This window comes from Zootoca vivipara, chromosome 8 (assembly GCF_963506605.1).
Source record: "Zootoca vivipara chromosome 8, rZooViv1.1, whole genome shotgun sequence".
Classification (NCBI taxonomy): Eukaryota; Metazoa; Chordata; class Lepidosauria; order Squamata; family Lacertidae; genus Zootoca; species Zootoca vivipara.
In genome coordinates, this window is record NC_083283.1 from 26479703 (window position 1) to 26496113 (window position 16411).

Below are 16411 nucleotides of genomic sequence, written 5' to 3' on the forward strand. Positions count from 1 at the left end.
ATACCCTATCTGAAAATGAATACATAACTTGTTTACATTCAGATTAGAGTACTCGGAAACCTCACATGGTGCTAGATACAAGAGTTTTGATGGGAATCCGTTTTTCCAGCTCCCAGAATCCCAATGTTTTACCTGCATCACTGGCTCCTGATTACTGTCTGAACCTAAGTCAAAGAGCTGGTTTTGGCCTTTAAAGTCCTAGAAGAATGGTATGCATACCATTCATCAAGACAATGCACAAGGTTAAGATGACAGATCAAGATGACAACTTGAAGCTCCATTAATGGTTCAACGAAGCCCATATCCCTTTCTGGTGGACTCTGTAGAGCATCAGAGCTAAGGCCACATCTGCAGCCCAGCCACTCCCACAGCAGAAGGTGGGAGGGGAGGTGGTAATTATCATCATCACCATCATTTTATTATTTGTACCCCACCCATCCGGCTGGGCTTCCCTAGGCCCAGGTAGGACAACCCAGGCCCAATCCCTGTATCAGTTCCAGACTGGTGCAGTGATCAACAGGCCTAGATCAAGCCTGTTGCTATTGTGTGATGGCAGTGAGATCATCTCATGAACTGAAAAACAGCCATCCTTCGAAATCCACACTCCTTTGAATTTTGCAATGCAGTTCTTCAGCTCAGTAATGTACATATAAACATGCATATAGTAGGGTTAAAGTGTGCATAAAATTGCATAGATTACTGAAAAACACACATAAAAATGCATTATATTAGGGGGAAATGTGCACACTAGGCAAAATTGCATATGCATACAAAAATATGTATATTAGGAGAAATTAGCTGAGGAATTTTCATGAGGACTTTCTTCTTTTAAAAAACAAAAAGTTGATATAGAAATGTGGAGAACTGAATTTAAGAATGGAAAAAATGGGAGAATAAGAAACCAAATTTGACAGATTTGTCCATCCCCAACCCATTCAGGCTCTTGACGGGCTCCTGGAAGTTGCTGGAGTACTAAATGGGGACAACACACACACATTCACACACACACACACACATACCTGGGAGCTGTGCATTATGCTTCCCTTATTCCAGCAGATCGAGGCGTGTTGGCACCCAGCCTTTGAATTCCTTGCAACATGGGGAAACCATCCCCTGTTAGAGCTTCATCACTGGGTCTGACAGATTTTCCTGCTGTCCTTCTCCAGACCATCTCCAGTGCCCAGGTTCAAGTATCAACTGAAACATTTGCTTGCAGGTCCCACTTGTAATAACACCAATCTTTCTTTTCACTTCGTGCACTTGCGTTTTTGTTGTGTGCCCGACACCAGTGGTGTTTGAATGACGAATTGCCACTGGTTGCAGGAGGACCTGCATGACCCTCCTGTCTCTTCATATCATCTGTCCTCTGATGTGGCCTCTTGGTCTACGTCCATGCTGCCGGCTACCATTGTACCTAGTTCTAGTCTGTACTCCTAGTGTCACAGCCGGTGCCCTGCGTGTTCGGAGAATGACATTGGCACTCAGATTGTCTGTTCTCTTAATACTCTTGTCAGTTTCTGAGCTATTGTCTGCTCTCTGCTTCCTGCTGCTTCATTCTTTACCCTAACTGAATACAGAGCGCTAATGTTTTTGATGGGGACTCTCTGCCAGGCGCTGACATCTATGGAAACTACATGCTGACATGCTAACTTCCTTTTGCCTGTAATGAACTAATGGTGTTACCCTCAGTAGTGTAGTGGGAAATTCAGGTGTGAAGGGTCCCTTTGTGATTGTCACAGCCACTTCCCCTCAAAAGCACGCTCCTTCTAAGATTACATAGCCTCCTAAGATTATGCAATAATCTCATAATCATATGGCAATAAAAATTAGGGGTGCACTGCAACAATCAATACAGATCTCCTTGTGTTGCCTTAAATGTGCACACACACACACACACACACACACACACACAGAGGCAAATGATTGGGAGTGCTCCAATACCACAATTTGGAGTGACTTAAGTTGTGTTTTCCATGAAATTCCATAAAATTCCATCTGAAGACAGCCCTATTTAGGGAGGCTTTTAATGTTTAATAGATTATTTTATTTCATTTTTCTGTTGGAAGCCGCCCAGAGTGGCTGGGGAAACCCAGCCAGATGGGTGGGGTAATAATAATAATAATAATAATAATAATAATAATAATAATAATAATAAGTAGTAGTAGTAGTAGTAGTAGTAGTAGTAGTAACCAAACTTGTCCAGCATTGTCTTGAAACTGAAGCACCTTGTGCTTAGCATTGGAGTACACAGTGAGTAAATAGCTCCCCTTTCATGCTTATTGAGCAGCTCTAGGATGTTGGAGACAGGGGCTCTGCTGCCAAAATAGTAATGGGCTTTCAAACACCCTCTTTGTGACCCTGGGATACCACGCCACTGGCATATGTTCACATGGCATATGAACCACACAGGAAGCTGTCTCATGCCATTACACCAGGCTATTTGTCCACCTAGGCAAGGGTTGTCTGCTCTGACTGCAGGTGGCTACCCAGGGTTTCTAGAAAAGGTCTTTCCTGTCCCTTGTGACCTAATCCTTTTCATGGAATCACAGAATTGTAAAGTTGGAAGGGACCACAAGGGTTATCTACCCCAATCCCCTGCAATGCAGGAATCTTTCACTTAACGTGGGGCTTGAACCCATGGCCCTGAGATTAAGAGTCTCATGCTCTGCTTACTGAACTATTTGAACATGATATGGGTGGATCTGGGTCTTTCTTCATACAAAGCACACACACTACCAATCAGTGCTGTAACCTCTAAGGTAAGGTTACCAGATTCCACCCCCCCCCCCATGAATCTGGGGACACTTTTCAACTTCAATGGATTTTGTATGGGGATCGATGTGTAAATCCAGGAACTATCGCTGGGAAATGGGGACGTCTGGTAACCTTACTCTAAGGGCCCCCAAACACTTAACTGAACCCAGAACTTTTATCCACATTATAGGTACAGGTATTTGGCATGCTCTTTTTTCTTTGTCAAACAGGAATAAGTTGACTTTTCTCTGAAGTCTGTATGTCATTTCTTGGGGGCTCTGATAGTACATGGGGACCATTGATTCTTTACTTGAATCAAAGGTTCCTGCTTTTGAGCTAAGCACAGGAAGGGCTAACCTTGTTACAAATTAGGACTATCATCCATGCCAAAGTATCTTCTAAATAAGTGAAACGAGGTGCATGCCATACAATAGTTTTTATTTATCAAGTAAATATTCTTAAGGCACACTTTGTTCATTTTGGTATAGCTTTAACCCATCAAGACCTTATGAACCAATACAGACTTCCTTTCTTCTAAAAAAAAAGAGGGGGGATCTTGTTGCACAGAGTTCCTCACCATTATTCATCCCCACCTCAAAATGGCAAGTCTCTCATTTGCTTAGTGGATTTCCCCTCCCCTCCTTGGAACCCACCTAGAGTACAACATGAGACTTCCTGAATCAGAAAGAAGTGTTTGCCCAATGAGAATGTAAAGCACTGGGTTGATGGTGCCACTCAGAGAAGTGAACACGAAAGCCAGTGAGGAGAAGGTTGCAAAATCACGGTGCAAGGCAAAGAACAAATTCAAGGGGGCCCAAGTGACAAGGGAGAAAAACATCCCAAGCAAAATTTCTGTGCAAGGTTCTCCTTGATCCTCTAAGTTGCGCCAGATCTTGATGACCAGTGTCTGGGTGGAGATGACCATTAGTGGAGCAAAGATCATTAAGGTGATGATAATGATTGTCTGCGGGTCAAGCCCCAAATCGAAAAACAGTAACAGCCAGCAAGACAGAGCCCAGAGGAGAGCAGACACAATGGCAGATAGGAGAACAGACAAATATTTTGGACTGTGATGTCGGTGCCAAATAGGGAAGAGGACAACCAAGAGCCAATCAATGCTGATGGACATTAGGAAATGCATGCTAGTACCTTGCATGAAGAAAAATAGGTATGCCAGTAACAGGGACAATTTAACAAGAGCATCGCTCGAATCCTCACAAGTGCAAAAGAATATGAAGATACTGCACAGAACTAACAGGGCACCAAAATCAGCTACAGCTAAATTCCAGATGTAGACAGTGAAGAAAGTCTTCCTAATACGGAAGAGGAGAAAGAAGAAGATGGTTCTGTTCCCAAAAAGCCAAAGCATTAAAATGAAGATAATGAAACGAGCAATCGTGCGACCTTGTAATAAGCATTTCAGAAAGTTCTTTGTGTGGTCACATGGACTGTGAATATTTTCTAAAACTTGCAAATATTCAGTGGGAAGTTGTGTTGCATTCAGTACAGTCATATTCAAATCACCACTTCTTAGATGTTGGCCTCTTCCACATATGGTCCTATTAGCTGAAGGAAGAAGGGAGTCCTCCTAAAGAGACAAATACCAACAATTTAAAATTGGAACTGAATGCCAAAAGTCAATTCACAATGAATGGGGAAGGAAGCTGGCCATGTCTGTTACCCAATGCAGGTGCTATATCACCTCCTTGCAAATAGTGAGCCAGGCTCAGCAAAGCACAACATCCTCCCTAATTTAACTGGCATATATTCCTCTTTCAGGAATACATGCAAACAGAAGATCTGATCAAAGGTCCATCAAACGTATCCAGACCCAGGACCCACTTTTAATCCAAACCCTTCTTAATTTTCTACCATATATTTGCATGGTGGTAGTGCTCCTATTGTGAACCACCTTAGATCAGGTCTTAACCCGCTGGTAGGCACTGATCCACCAGTTGATAATCAGTCATCTAGTCCAGGGGTCGGCAACATGCAGCCCATGGGCCGGATCCAGCCCACGAAGACTGTTTTACCAGCCCATGAGCCACCCCCAAACAGAGCCACCTGCTTGGCGAGTCCCCCACGTGCTGAGTGCAGCACGGGGACTCACTGAGCAGCACTGGAAATCGCATCTGAGCATGCCCAGATACCGGAAATTGCTTCTGTGCATGCCCAGATGCCGAAAAACGCTTCTGCACAGGCATGATTTTCGGTGTCTGGGCATGCACAGAAGCAATTTCCGGCACCACAGACATGCAATTTTCGGCGTCACACTGCGCTGGCCCGGCCCACGGACGATCTCTATAGAATTTTAAATTTTATTGTTTAAAAGCACGATGAATAAAAACACAAATATACATAAGAAGAATACACAAAATTACAAATTCAGAAAAAAAGAAAAAAGAAAAAAGCTAGAAAGCCTTATCTAAAAAAAACATTCCAACCAAGTCTATCCTCTAGAAAAAAAGAAAAGATACAGAATATATACACTCATTATCTTTGTACACAGATACTTCCCATCCCTTTTGTTATACATTTTTATCTATCTTGTCTTTCACAGGTTCTTCTGTTTCCAAGTGCTTTCAAGATGCTTCTAGAAACTATACAAGTGGCATTTAAAAGTGACAGCTCTGTTTGCCCTCCCCGCAACTGTTATTGAGAGTTATAATTGGCATACTGCTTTGACCATGGAATTTACATTGAGCTATCAATGTGGAGCTCAGAGCTATCTTCCATGATTTTTTATAATCCCCACTGGCAGTCCTATGACTTGGTGGCTATCCACAGCTTGTGGCAGTAAATTCTCTCCCCCAATTTCCTTCACTGTGGCTCAGATTTATATATTCATAGTACATAACAATCTGTGTTGAGCAGGCTTGTTTTACTTGACCAGCGTCTAAGGCAGAGCCTTCCAAACTGTATGTCACGACACATTGTTTGTCGGCTGCAGTGTGTCACGTGAACACTCCCCATGCTCCTTCCGGGGCTGGAAAGGAGTTAGTTTAACCTCTGGTTTGCTAGTAAAACTGAATTACTGTGTTGCCAAATGATGCATGTCTAAAAAAGTGTGTCGCCAACATGAAAAGTTTGGAAAGCTCTGGTCTAAGGTATATTTTGAAGTTGGTTGACAAACCATGGGATGACCTTGTCGGCATGGGCCATGGTTCACAACACAAAACCCCCTGGCTTGTGGGTAGAGCAAACTAGAGAAGAGAGGGAGGAATTTGTACCAGAAAGGGGAGAAGGAAGCTTGCATTCCTGGGACTGGTGTTTCATTTGCAAGCCATGGTTTGTAGAGAGGCAGTGCCTTTTCTGCCCCAGGTCAATAGGTGCTGCAGAAAACACTTACTTTTGTTTCTGAACAATTTGTCGAAACAGAAGAAATCTGGTCGCTTCCTGACAGCTGGATGAGGCCCCACAGCCCAATCCAAAGAAGCAAAGGCATTTTCTTCTGTGAAAAAAAGAGAAAGTATCAGTACTGACTGATATACTGCTCATGCTGCATGGGGAGAGGAGAGAGGAGATTGTTCCACCAGGCAAGCAAAAACACTCGTGTTGATGGAGCAATCTCCATAGCACAACTTTGAATTCCACCCAATGGATTTACTTCTGAGTTGACATGCATAGGATTGCACTGTGATTTTGTGAATGGCCACCATTAATAATATAATTAACACTATCTGCACTTTTATCTGCCCCCCCCCCGGTGCCCCATGGATATATGTACTTGTATCTCAAAATAACATATCATACATCTGATGAAGTGGGCTGTAGGCCACAAAAGCTTATGGCATAAGCCTCGTGCCATAATAGTCTTTAAGGTGCCACTTTTTTTACTGCAGGAGACTAATCCGACAACCCCCTCCTCAAGCTGTAATTTCACTACACCCATACTGCAGGTGGCAGAGTCATAGTGGATTTCCTAAGGACATCTAGTGACTTCATGAATTAGCACAAAGTTGAACTGGGGACTGTCTTATTCACAGATCATGCTCTTAACTGCTATATCGTATCAGTTTTTCATCTGCATAATCAAAATTCCACCCTGAGCCACCCCAAGGATCTTTCGGGAGGAAGGGCAGGATGTAAATTAAATCCATCAATCTGAGCCCTCTCATGCCCATCTCCAAGTTGAAGACTAGCACACATTTGCTTAGTAATATTGTCATCACTCCTTATTAGTCATGTCAATGCATGACACCTGCAATTTCAAATTGCAGGATCACATTCAAGCTTTGGCCTATAGGATGTTCAACAAAACAAAACAAAACAAAAATACAATGTCTGAAAAAAAGTAAAGCAAATAATCAACTTACAATAGTAATAAAGAACAAACTTAAACATAAAGAAAACCTACCCCTCCAAAAAAAGTTGCTGTTTCAGCAAGAATAGTGTCTGTTATCAGTTGCTAGTTGGATAATGTTCTTGTAGCAGAATCTGTTCTGTCGTTCTGCTTCCACCCTCCGTCTCCCTGATGTCCTCTCTCTCCTCTACTTTTCCTTCCTCTACTCCTGTAGTCCTCTCTTGGGTTTCTTCTCTTCTAACTGTCACCAACTGACTCGCTGCTCATCTTGCTGTTTCCTGGCATTCTATGCCCCCACCCTTAACTTACCATTCATGCATTCTAGTATCCATATTCTATTCTATGGTGTTACATAAGAAGCTGCTTCATTCCAGGCTAGACTATTTATTTGCCCACCCATCTAATGTGGTTTACTCTGACAGGTAACCGCTCCCAAGGTCTTGGGCAAATGTCATTTCCATCACTGACTACCTGATCCTTTCAACTGGGGATATTGGGTATTGAACCTGGGATTTCCTATATGCTTGCAAAAGAAGTACGCACCTGGGATAGCTCAGTCGGTAGAGCATGAGACTCTTAATCTGAAGATTGTGGGTTCAAGCCCCACGTTGGGCAAGAGATTCCTGCATTGAAGGGGGTTGGACAAGATGCCCCTCGGGTCCCTTCCAACTCTGTAATTCTATTCTACTCTAGTAGCAAACAATGGTCTCTGTCCCTGTATGCTTCTCCTGCTGGCTTCACCTTTGATAAACAACCTTCAGGAAAGTGATTTCTTTTAACCTCTTCTCCAACCAGTCTTTTGACATAGCCAATGCAACTTCCTACATGCTCCTTCCTCCTTTGGTATCCAAAGAAACCCAGGTCACCAGTACTTGAGAAAACGATAGCTTGTCTTTCAGTCCCCCTTTCCTGCTTTTAGGACCTGAACATGGTTGTACAAATGAAACTGGACTCTCTAGGGGTATCTTTAGTCTCATTCATATTTAACATTTCCATTAGACTGGAACATTTTAATTTGAATCTCACCATCCATAACGTTTTTGGTTCGGAATTTTTCCACTCTGTTGTATAAGCAAATTTTAATCACACTGCTTTGTACTTTTGCGTCAGGCATGATTTCTCATGGACCTCCTTTCTTCACCTCCTTCTTTTCTTCTCAAAGTCTGTTCTATCAGCGCAGCTGGGTCTCATTTAGCAGAACAGAACTGAGTAAATATGTTGCCAGTGACAAATTAAGTGACAGATTTTGCCTTTGCGTGATTGCGGACTAACTACTCAACTCTGAAATTTATTTTCATGCAAAACTCTTCCACTGTAGCTTTCGAAAGCAACTCTTGATCTGCAAAAAAATAAAAAATAAAATCTCCTGTCAGTGTTCACCAACCAGAATATATGCAGTCATCATGTGACATTTTGCTTGTTGCTCTTACTTGGATAAAAACCTATGGGTAGAACAGCAGGATCACAGAATTGTAGAGTTGGAAGGGACCCTGATTCATCTAGTCCAACCCACTGCAATGAAGGAATCTCCACTAAAGCATCCATGACAGATGGCTATCCAAACTCTGCTTAAAAACCTCCAAGGAAGGAGAGTCCACCATCTTCTGAAGGAATCCATTCGAATGCTGAACAGTTCTTACCATCAGAAAGTTCTTCCTGATTGTTTAGTCAGAATCTCTTGTAACTTGAAGCCGTTGTTTTGGATTCTACCCTCTGGAGCAGGAGAAAACAAGCTTGTTCCATTTTCCATGTGACAGCCATTTAGATATTTGAAGATGGCCATCATATTGCCTCTCATTCTTCTCTTTTCCAGGCTAAATATACCCAGCTCCCTTAACTGTTCCTCATAAAACATGGTTTCCAGACCCCTGATCACCTTGGTTCTACAAAGTATTGGCAGAAGGGAATTAAATCTGAATCAAAACAGAAATATATCCATTTTCCCCATTGGATTGCTTGATCTGAAGGTCAAATCTGTTGCTCTAAAAATTAAATTGGTCAGCTTTTTAATTCAGATTGCAATATGGTGACAAGTCCAGTAAATGTAGGAGTAAACATGTATAGAATTGGGTTTGAAAGGCCAGAGACTAGACAAAGATTAACAGCTAAGAGCAGAGATCTGGTACCAATAACTGAAACTGCTGTTATGTTGGCAGGAGTGATCACAGCATAGAGATCTATCCTACACCAGCTACACTGGGACCGATGTTACTGGGTTAAATTTCAGGTGCTGGCTTTGACTTTTAAAACAGTCTAAGACCTGGTTTTCTAAAGGACTGCTTATAGTATCATAGAATTGTAGAGTTGGAAGGGACCCTGAGCATCATCTAGCCCAGGCATCCCCAAACTGCGGCCCTCCAGATGTTTTAGCCTACAACTCCCATGATCCCTAGCTAACAGGACCAGTGGTCGGGGAAGATGGAAACTGTAGTCCAAAACATCTGGAGTGCCAAATTTTGGGGGTGCCTGATCTAGCCCAATCCCCCTGCAATGCAGGAACCTGCAGATGTCCCATAAGGGGATCAAACCTGCAACCTACAGCTGGATCATATAGTAATACGGTAATTAGGACAGTGGTGGTGAATGTAGCTTCTGTAGTTAAACTCAGTAATAGTCAGGGCTTTTCCTTACAGCCAGAACTCACCAGGGGCAGTTGGCTGGACAGTACTGTATTGGGTTTAGGAGGCCTGATTTCCCTGTCCAAACTACATGTATTGTCCAGTGCAGAAAATAGGTTGAATGAATATAGGTGGTTTCCTGCTTGGCAGGGGGTTGGACTGGATGGCCCTTGTGGTCTCTTCCAACTCTATCATTCTATGATTCTAACATACCGAGTACAAACAAGTTAGTGCAGAAATGGAAGGGGACCCCCCCAAAAAGAAGCTCTCCGTTGCTTAAAGTGCAAAAATCAATGCTTACATAACTGCACCATGAGCACAAAAGAAGAGCCTACTGGATCAGGCCAATGACCCATTTTGTTCAGCATCCTGTTCTTACAGTGGCCAACCAGATGCCTGCAAGAAACCCACAAGCAGGTCCTGACCACAAGAGCATTATCTCCTCCTGTGGTTTCCAGCAAAGAACAATTAGGTACAGCACCCATTAATCATTTCTTTGGTGGCTCATTCTTTACCCAAAGATAGAAGGCAAACAACCGTTGTTATTGTTGCTTTGTGGAATAATATTCTAAATGGAAAGCTTAAAACATTTTTGAACTTATACAGATTCACTGTCTAAGAGGAATTGCTGAGTCAATAGCTAAGATTGTCAGCATCTGGTATTTGTCAGTGAGAACATCTTGAGGCGGGGGTGGGAGAATGACTTCCCAGCATGGTGGGATGTGACATAATCCTCTCCCGTATTGCAGGCCCATATTGATTAATTTACTTCTAGAAGAAATGTTAACACAGTGCTAACAGGGGTCATTTTGAGGTCTTTTGAAAGTGGAAATTGGTGGAAATTCTGCATGCCAAAAATCCAAGTTAGGGGAATGAACCCCAGCAGAGATTTCACATGGCAAAATAGGAGCAAAGAAAAGTGTAGAAATAAAAGCTGTAAAACCTTAAAAGGTGCCCTTTTAGTGAACTGCAAAATATCCCCTTTTCAGAGTTATTTCCAAATTATCCCACTTCCTCTAGCATAGGAAAAGATCACATGTTCGTAAGTTATAAAATGGTTTACTTACAAGCTCTCCAAAGTTCAGATTCATGTGCTTTTCCATACAGTAGTCAGAAGAAGTATTGCTATAGGAAAATGCTAGTTTTGGACCACATTATTGCCTTGAACAAAAGTGATGGGTTAAAGCCATATAAATGCAAACAATAATAATTGTAATGCATTTTTAAAAACAAATCTTACCCTGCTTTTGTAGGTCATCCTGAAAGCTCTTCTGAAGTGTGGCATTTAAATCTTTCAAACAAAAACAAAGAAGCAAGTGAGCAAATCAAAATCCGGTTCCTGCACGATCAATAATACAATCCTTCAAACTAAAAAAGGAGTGGGGCTGGGAGCATTATGGATATTTTATGTACTTGCTAAGGACACCTAAGTACAACTGAATGCATACTGCATTTGTGATTAAGAGTATACAGCTTTCAAGTGCATCTTTCTCCTTTAAGATACACAGGAGCAACAGGAAAGAAAGGATTGGGTGCTGCTTCCTTGTATTTTAAAGGGAAAATTTGTATGTGAGACCTGTGTGCGTCCTTTCATTATTAATGCGGTGTGCATGTGGCTGGACTTAGGTATGTGCACTTGAATACAAAATATTTTGTCAGCAGTCTCCCTCAATCTTCCCTTGCTAGCATACAGATGTTTTCCATGTGATATGCTGAGAACAGCTATACCCGTCCATTTCGCAAAAACTGTGTTGCATTAACAGTGCAATCAGACCACATACATTACAAAGCTTGGTCCTTGAATGCAAACAAATGGCTAGATTAATACCGGCATGGCATGTGCTTGGTGCTATCCAAGCTATAGGAAAATGAGAGGTGGACAGTGCCAGATTTATGCCAAAGCTAAGGAAGCTCCAGTTTACGGTCTCAGGTTTTGAGGCAGTCTCTAAATACAAAAAAGGACCAAATTTCAAATTTTACATAATCATGAAAGGAAGTGTTTTAAATGTTGTCATGGGCAGAACACACACAATGAATGCTGTAAGTGTTAAACTATGTGTGTAACTGCTTCTGCGTTGGTGTATATTAGAAGTTTTCATGTATGCCAAATAAGATAATAATGCCTTTTCATTTAAAGGTATTTCAGATTCAAAGAGGCTGATTGAAAGAAATGTGTTTTAGTTGGATTACCAATTTTTAGTTGCATAGCCACTTATGAACAAGTATTATATAAAAGGTTTTCCCCCTTTCTTGGTTGTTCTTCCTGTTAGAATAATACACCTTCTCTTTGGTAATGCTGTGTAACCTCTCAAACTTGACAGAATTGAAGACCCTAACATGTCTTAATCCAGCTCTGGAGATGGGTGAGAATGTTGGGCAAATCTGTCTCTTAGAGCAGGGGTAGGCAGAAGGTATTATGGGATAAACTAGGAGACCTCTGGGTGATCTGAAGTCGATCAATGAGGATTTCCGACTCCTAATTGTTTAACAATGGCAACAACCAAATGATTCCCCTGCCCTTAAATGCTGCAATGAAGAAAACTGGTGAGGTGTAACCAGGAATGGATTTTGGGGTGGATGAACTGTGAGCTCCAAGCAGTTTCTGGTTGCTGGTGCCCATCAATGGACAATGGAGGATTGTGCCTTTGGGGGTGAAGTCAACCTGTTGGAAGGCTGCAGTGTCTACTGTGGCTGTAGACACCAATATGGGAGAGCCATGTTTTGTTGCAGCTGGGGCAAATGAAGGATCCACAGTTTCTTCTTTCTGTGCTCTTCCCAGTGGTCATTCCTCCTCTGGTCACTGCTATGTATACACAACCTGACTGTCTCCAGGAAATGCAGTTATCAGCAAGGGATTTGCACATGGTGGGGTTGATGTTGCAAGCCTTCATGTCTTGTTTCCAGTCATCTTTGTAATGCAGAGTTGGTCTGCCAGTGGGCCAATGAGCACGTCCTTGGGGATCATGCCATCATCCATTCAGTGGACACAACCGAGCCAGCGAAGATGTCACTGAGACAGAAGTGCAAACATGCTGGGAATGTGGGCTTGGGTACTCAAAAGAAATTCCTGGGCTCAGAGTTCTTTAATTCTAAGTGGATGCATGGGGCTCTGGCTGATGGACCTCAGGGTTCTAGTAGCTAGCAAAATCGGTTCTGCGAGTCTGAAGTCTGTCCGCTCCTGTCTTAAGAGCTTTCAGCAGCATGTGCCATGCATTGGCTTACCACACTGCACTTCTTCCATAGAATCTCACTCCCCAATCCCCAGGTCAAACTTTGAATACATACTTCAAAGTTTCAAAATGTTGGATCCAGGCTCTAGCGACTTTGAATGAATTTTGGTTTATATGTTTAGTTTAGTTTAGGGTGTTTTTTTATTAAAAAAAAGACGTATTCTCTAGTGATTGGTAATTACAGCTCTGGCTGAAACTAAGTCAGCTGGAAATGCTTCTTGGGCTTGTTGAGACTGAAAGGTAGTTAACTCCAGCTGCACATTAACATATCATCTCCCATTAAATTATATCAAAAAGGATAAACACTGATAAAAGACATCTGCTGACACTTAAAGAGGTCCTATAATCTCAGTGTTACTTCATATTCCCTGTAACTGCAGTCATCAGTCAGAATTTGTGTGGCACTCATCTCCACTTTTGCATAGGTGCTGTATTGCAATTAAGCATTAATGAATGGACACGCTGTTGTGGAAACTCCTTATGGAGCTGCTGATCTATATATGGAACACAGGGGTTGGCTGCCCCATCTTTTTAAATTTGCTGCTTATTGCTATGACTGGGGCAAGCTTCTGCAGCTATTAAGCAATTTGGAATGCACATGCATACAGACTTGTTTCTAAAAGAACATTGGTGTCATGGGACTGGTATTTTTTGTGCTGAATCTGAATATCCTGGCAGGATTCAGGTCAGAGTACCAGGCTGAGCTTGGAATGGAATGGGTCTTTTATCGAAGGGAGTGGTTTCCCAACATAGTTCCTATGAGCTATGGGGATCCTTGAAGCTTATCAGTTGTTTCTCAATTACACTCAGGAATAGTGGGCACAATGGCACCTAATTGCATCTGTTGGTGAAAATAGCATGCATAACATAAGGGGAAATTGCTTGCTAACATGTGCAAATCAACGGAAATTGCATTCAAAGAAATGTATTTCCCGAGAAATGCACTAACATATTTTTCATGAGGAACACATGCATACACACATAGCAAACTTAACTTAATATTGGGGGAAATGTGAAATGGCTATCAACGGCTGTTAGCCATGATGGCTATGATCTGCTTCCATGTTCAGAGGCAGTAATGCTTCTGAATACTAGCTGCTGGAAACCACAGTCAGGGCCATCTTAAGTGTATCTGGCGCCCTGGCGCCGTGGTGCAAAGATCCCTCCGGCACCCCCCGCCCTGTTTTTTGGTGCGGCTGTCTGGCAGGTGCAGCGCGGCTGCTGCGGACACAGCTGCGCGGCGCCCCCCCTGGCGCCATAGCGCCCTGGCGCATTGCGCCACCCAGCCTTGCCTTAGAGCCAGCCCTGACCACAGTTGTTAGACTAGATGGGCCATTGGCCTGATCCAGCAGCCTCTTTTTATCTTCTTATGCTCCCTACTCTTTCATCTCTTTATCATTCATTCATACACACTAAAGAGCCAGTATATTATCAGAGTCCCCTGTTACACAGTTGTCCTGTTGCTGAAAGAGGCCATTTCAGAAATAATCATGGTCAAGGATCCTCCTCCACAAGTATTAGTTGGGTGACCTGTAATGGGTAGATCAGAATGAGGAATTGCATGCTATGTTGCTCACTTTGAAATAAATGCTTTCTATCTTGTTTAGGATAGTAGAAATAATTGCTGCTGGGTCATCTTATACATATAATACAAATTATTCCTTTTCTTTCTTTTTAAAAAATCTGTTTTAAGGCACACTTTGAATAAACATCATGTGCCTTGTCAGCAACTGTAGACATGTTTCATAGGGATCAAAAATTATTATTTTACTTCCACAAGCTTTAAGAGAGACATAATGAGGATGATTCATTTGTAATCTGGCTGCTGTGCGTCTTGGCCGATAGTTTTAAAATAAAGCAAAATTCTATTTCCTAAGTAGTTTGCTAGAATTACTTAGGACTTGCGCAAAAAAGCCATCATTCATCCATGATGATCGGCTTTGCAGAGCCAGCAGTAGAATACTGTCATTTATTTTAATTGATAACTTCCCCCCACCCCCTTGTTTCTTGAATTAGCTATTTCTAAAGTTAATACGAAAGGTGCTAACTTGACAATCCTGAATCCTCTTTATAATTATAGTTACAGCAGCAGAAACAGAAAGCCAAGAACAGCCAGCCTCTTCAAAGTCCCTTCACTGTGGGAAGCAGAAAGAGACAAAGAGACAGAGGGATAGAAAAAGAAGAAGCACACTCACTATGGAGCACAAGCGAGAGAATTACAGTCATACCTCAGTTTAAGTATGCCTCAGTTTGAGTATTTTCAGTTTAAGTACTCCACGGATCATCTGGAACGGATTAATCCACTTTCCATTACTTTCAATGGGAAAGTTCACTTCAGCTTAAGTACGCTTCAGGTTAAATACAGACTTCCGGAACCAATTGTGTTTGTAAACTGAGGTACCACTGTACTGTGTAACAGGGCTTCCAAGTCCTTCTAGGTTGGCTAACCTGGTGCCTGCCCAATCTTGTTGGGGCTACAAATCTCAACAGCTCTCCTCCTCCTCCTCCTCCTCCTTCTATCACTTGTAGCCAAGTAAGATTGTCTTCCATAATCACAGTTTTAACAGTGAGTCTGTGACTGTGGAGGCCAATTCTGGATCCACATGTCCTTCCACAGCACAGCTGTCAAGTTCTCCCTTTTTTTTAAAAAAGGGAAATTCCATTATGCTGAATAGGCTTCCTCACGAGAAAAGGGAAAACTTGACAGCTTGTTCCACAGTGGGTGGAAGGCCTAGGTGGGGGCCTGACAGGCTATTAAGGACTACTGCTGCTGCTGCTGCTGCTGCCCAGCGAAGACTGCCCTGCTGAGAACCTGATGGTGCTGCTCTGCCTCTTTCCACCTGGCCTAGGGCGGGTCCTGAAAGGCTTCTGGAGGACTGCTGCTGCTCAGCAAAGACTGGGATATTTGGGAGGAAGTTTCATTGGGAGTTTTCGCTGCTGTTGTTGATATTAATTTTTCGTATCTTTATTTTTATGTGAAATTGTTCTGTTTTGGTTATGTAGTTTTTGATGTGTTTTATTCATTGTTATGGCTACTTTGCTATGTTTGTAACTATGTTAGTTTTTTCATATTGTAAGGTGGTACAAAAATGAAAAATGATTTTTTCATATCATCATTTTATTTGTATGCCGCCTTTCCACAGTTAAAACAATGCTCAAGGTGGCATACAAATAAAATGATGATGATGATGATGATGATGATGACATAAGTTTCCGGGCAGGACTTGATCATGGTGAAGGTTTGCCAAGCATGCCTTCGTCTTAGCACGTTTCTCCCTTTCGTCCTGAGCTCGAGCATCTTCAAAGCCCATGACACCTTTGGTAAAGGCTGTTCTCCAATTGGAGCACTCGCAGGCCAGTGTTTCCCAGTTGTCAGTGTTTATACTACTTTTTTTTTTTAGTAGCTTAGTGCCAGAACAGCTGCTTTGCATGCAAAAAGTCCCGAATTTAATCCCTGGTATCTGCAGGCAGGGCTGAAAAGGATTCTTGCCTGAAACCCAAGACAG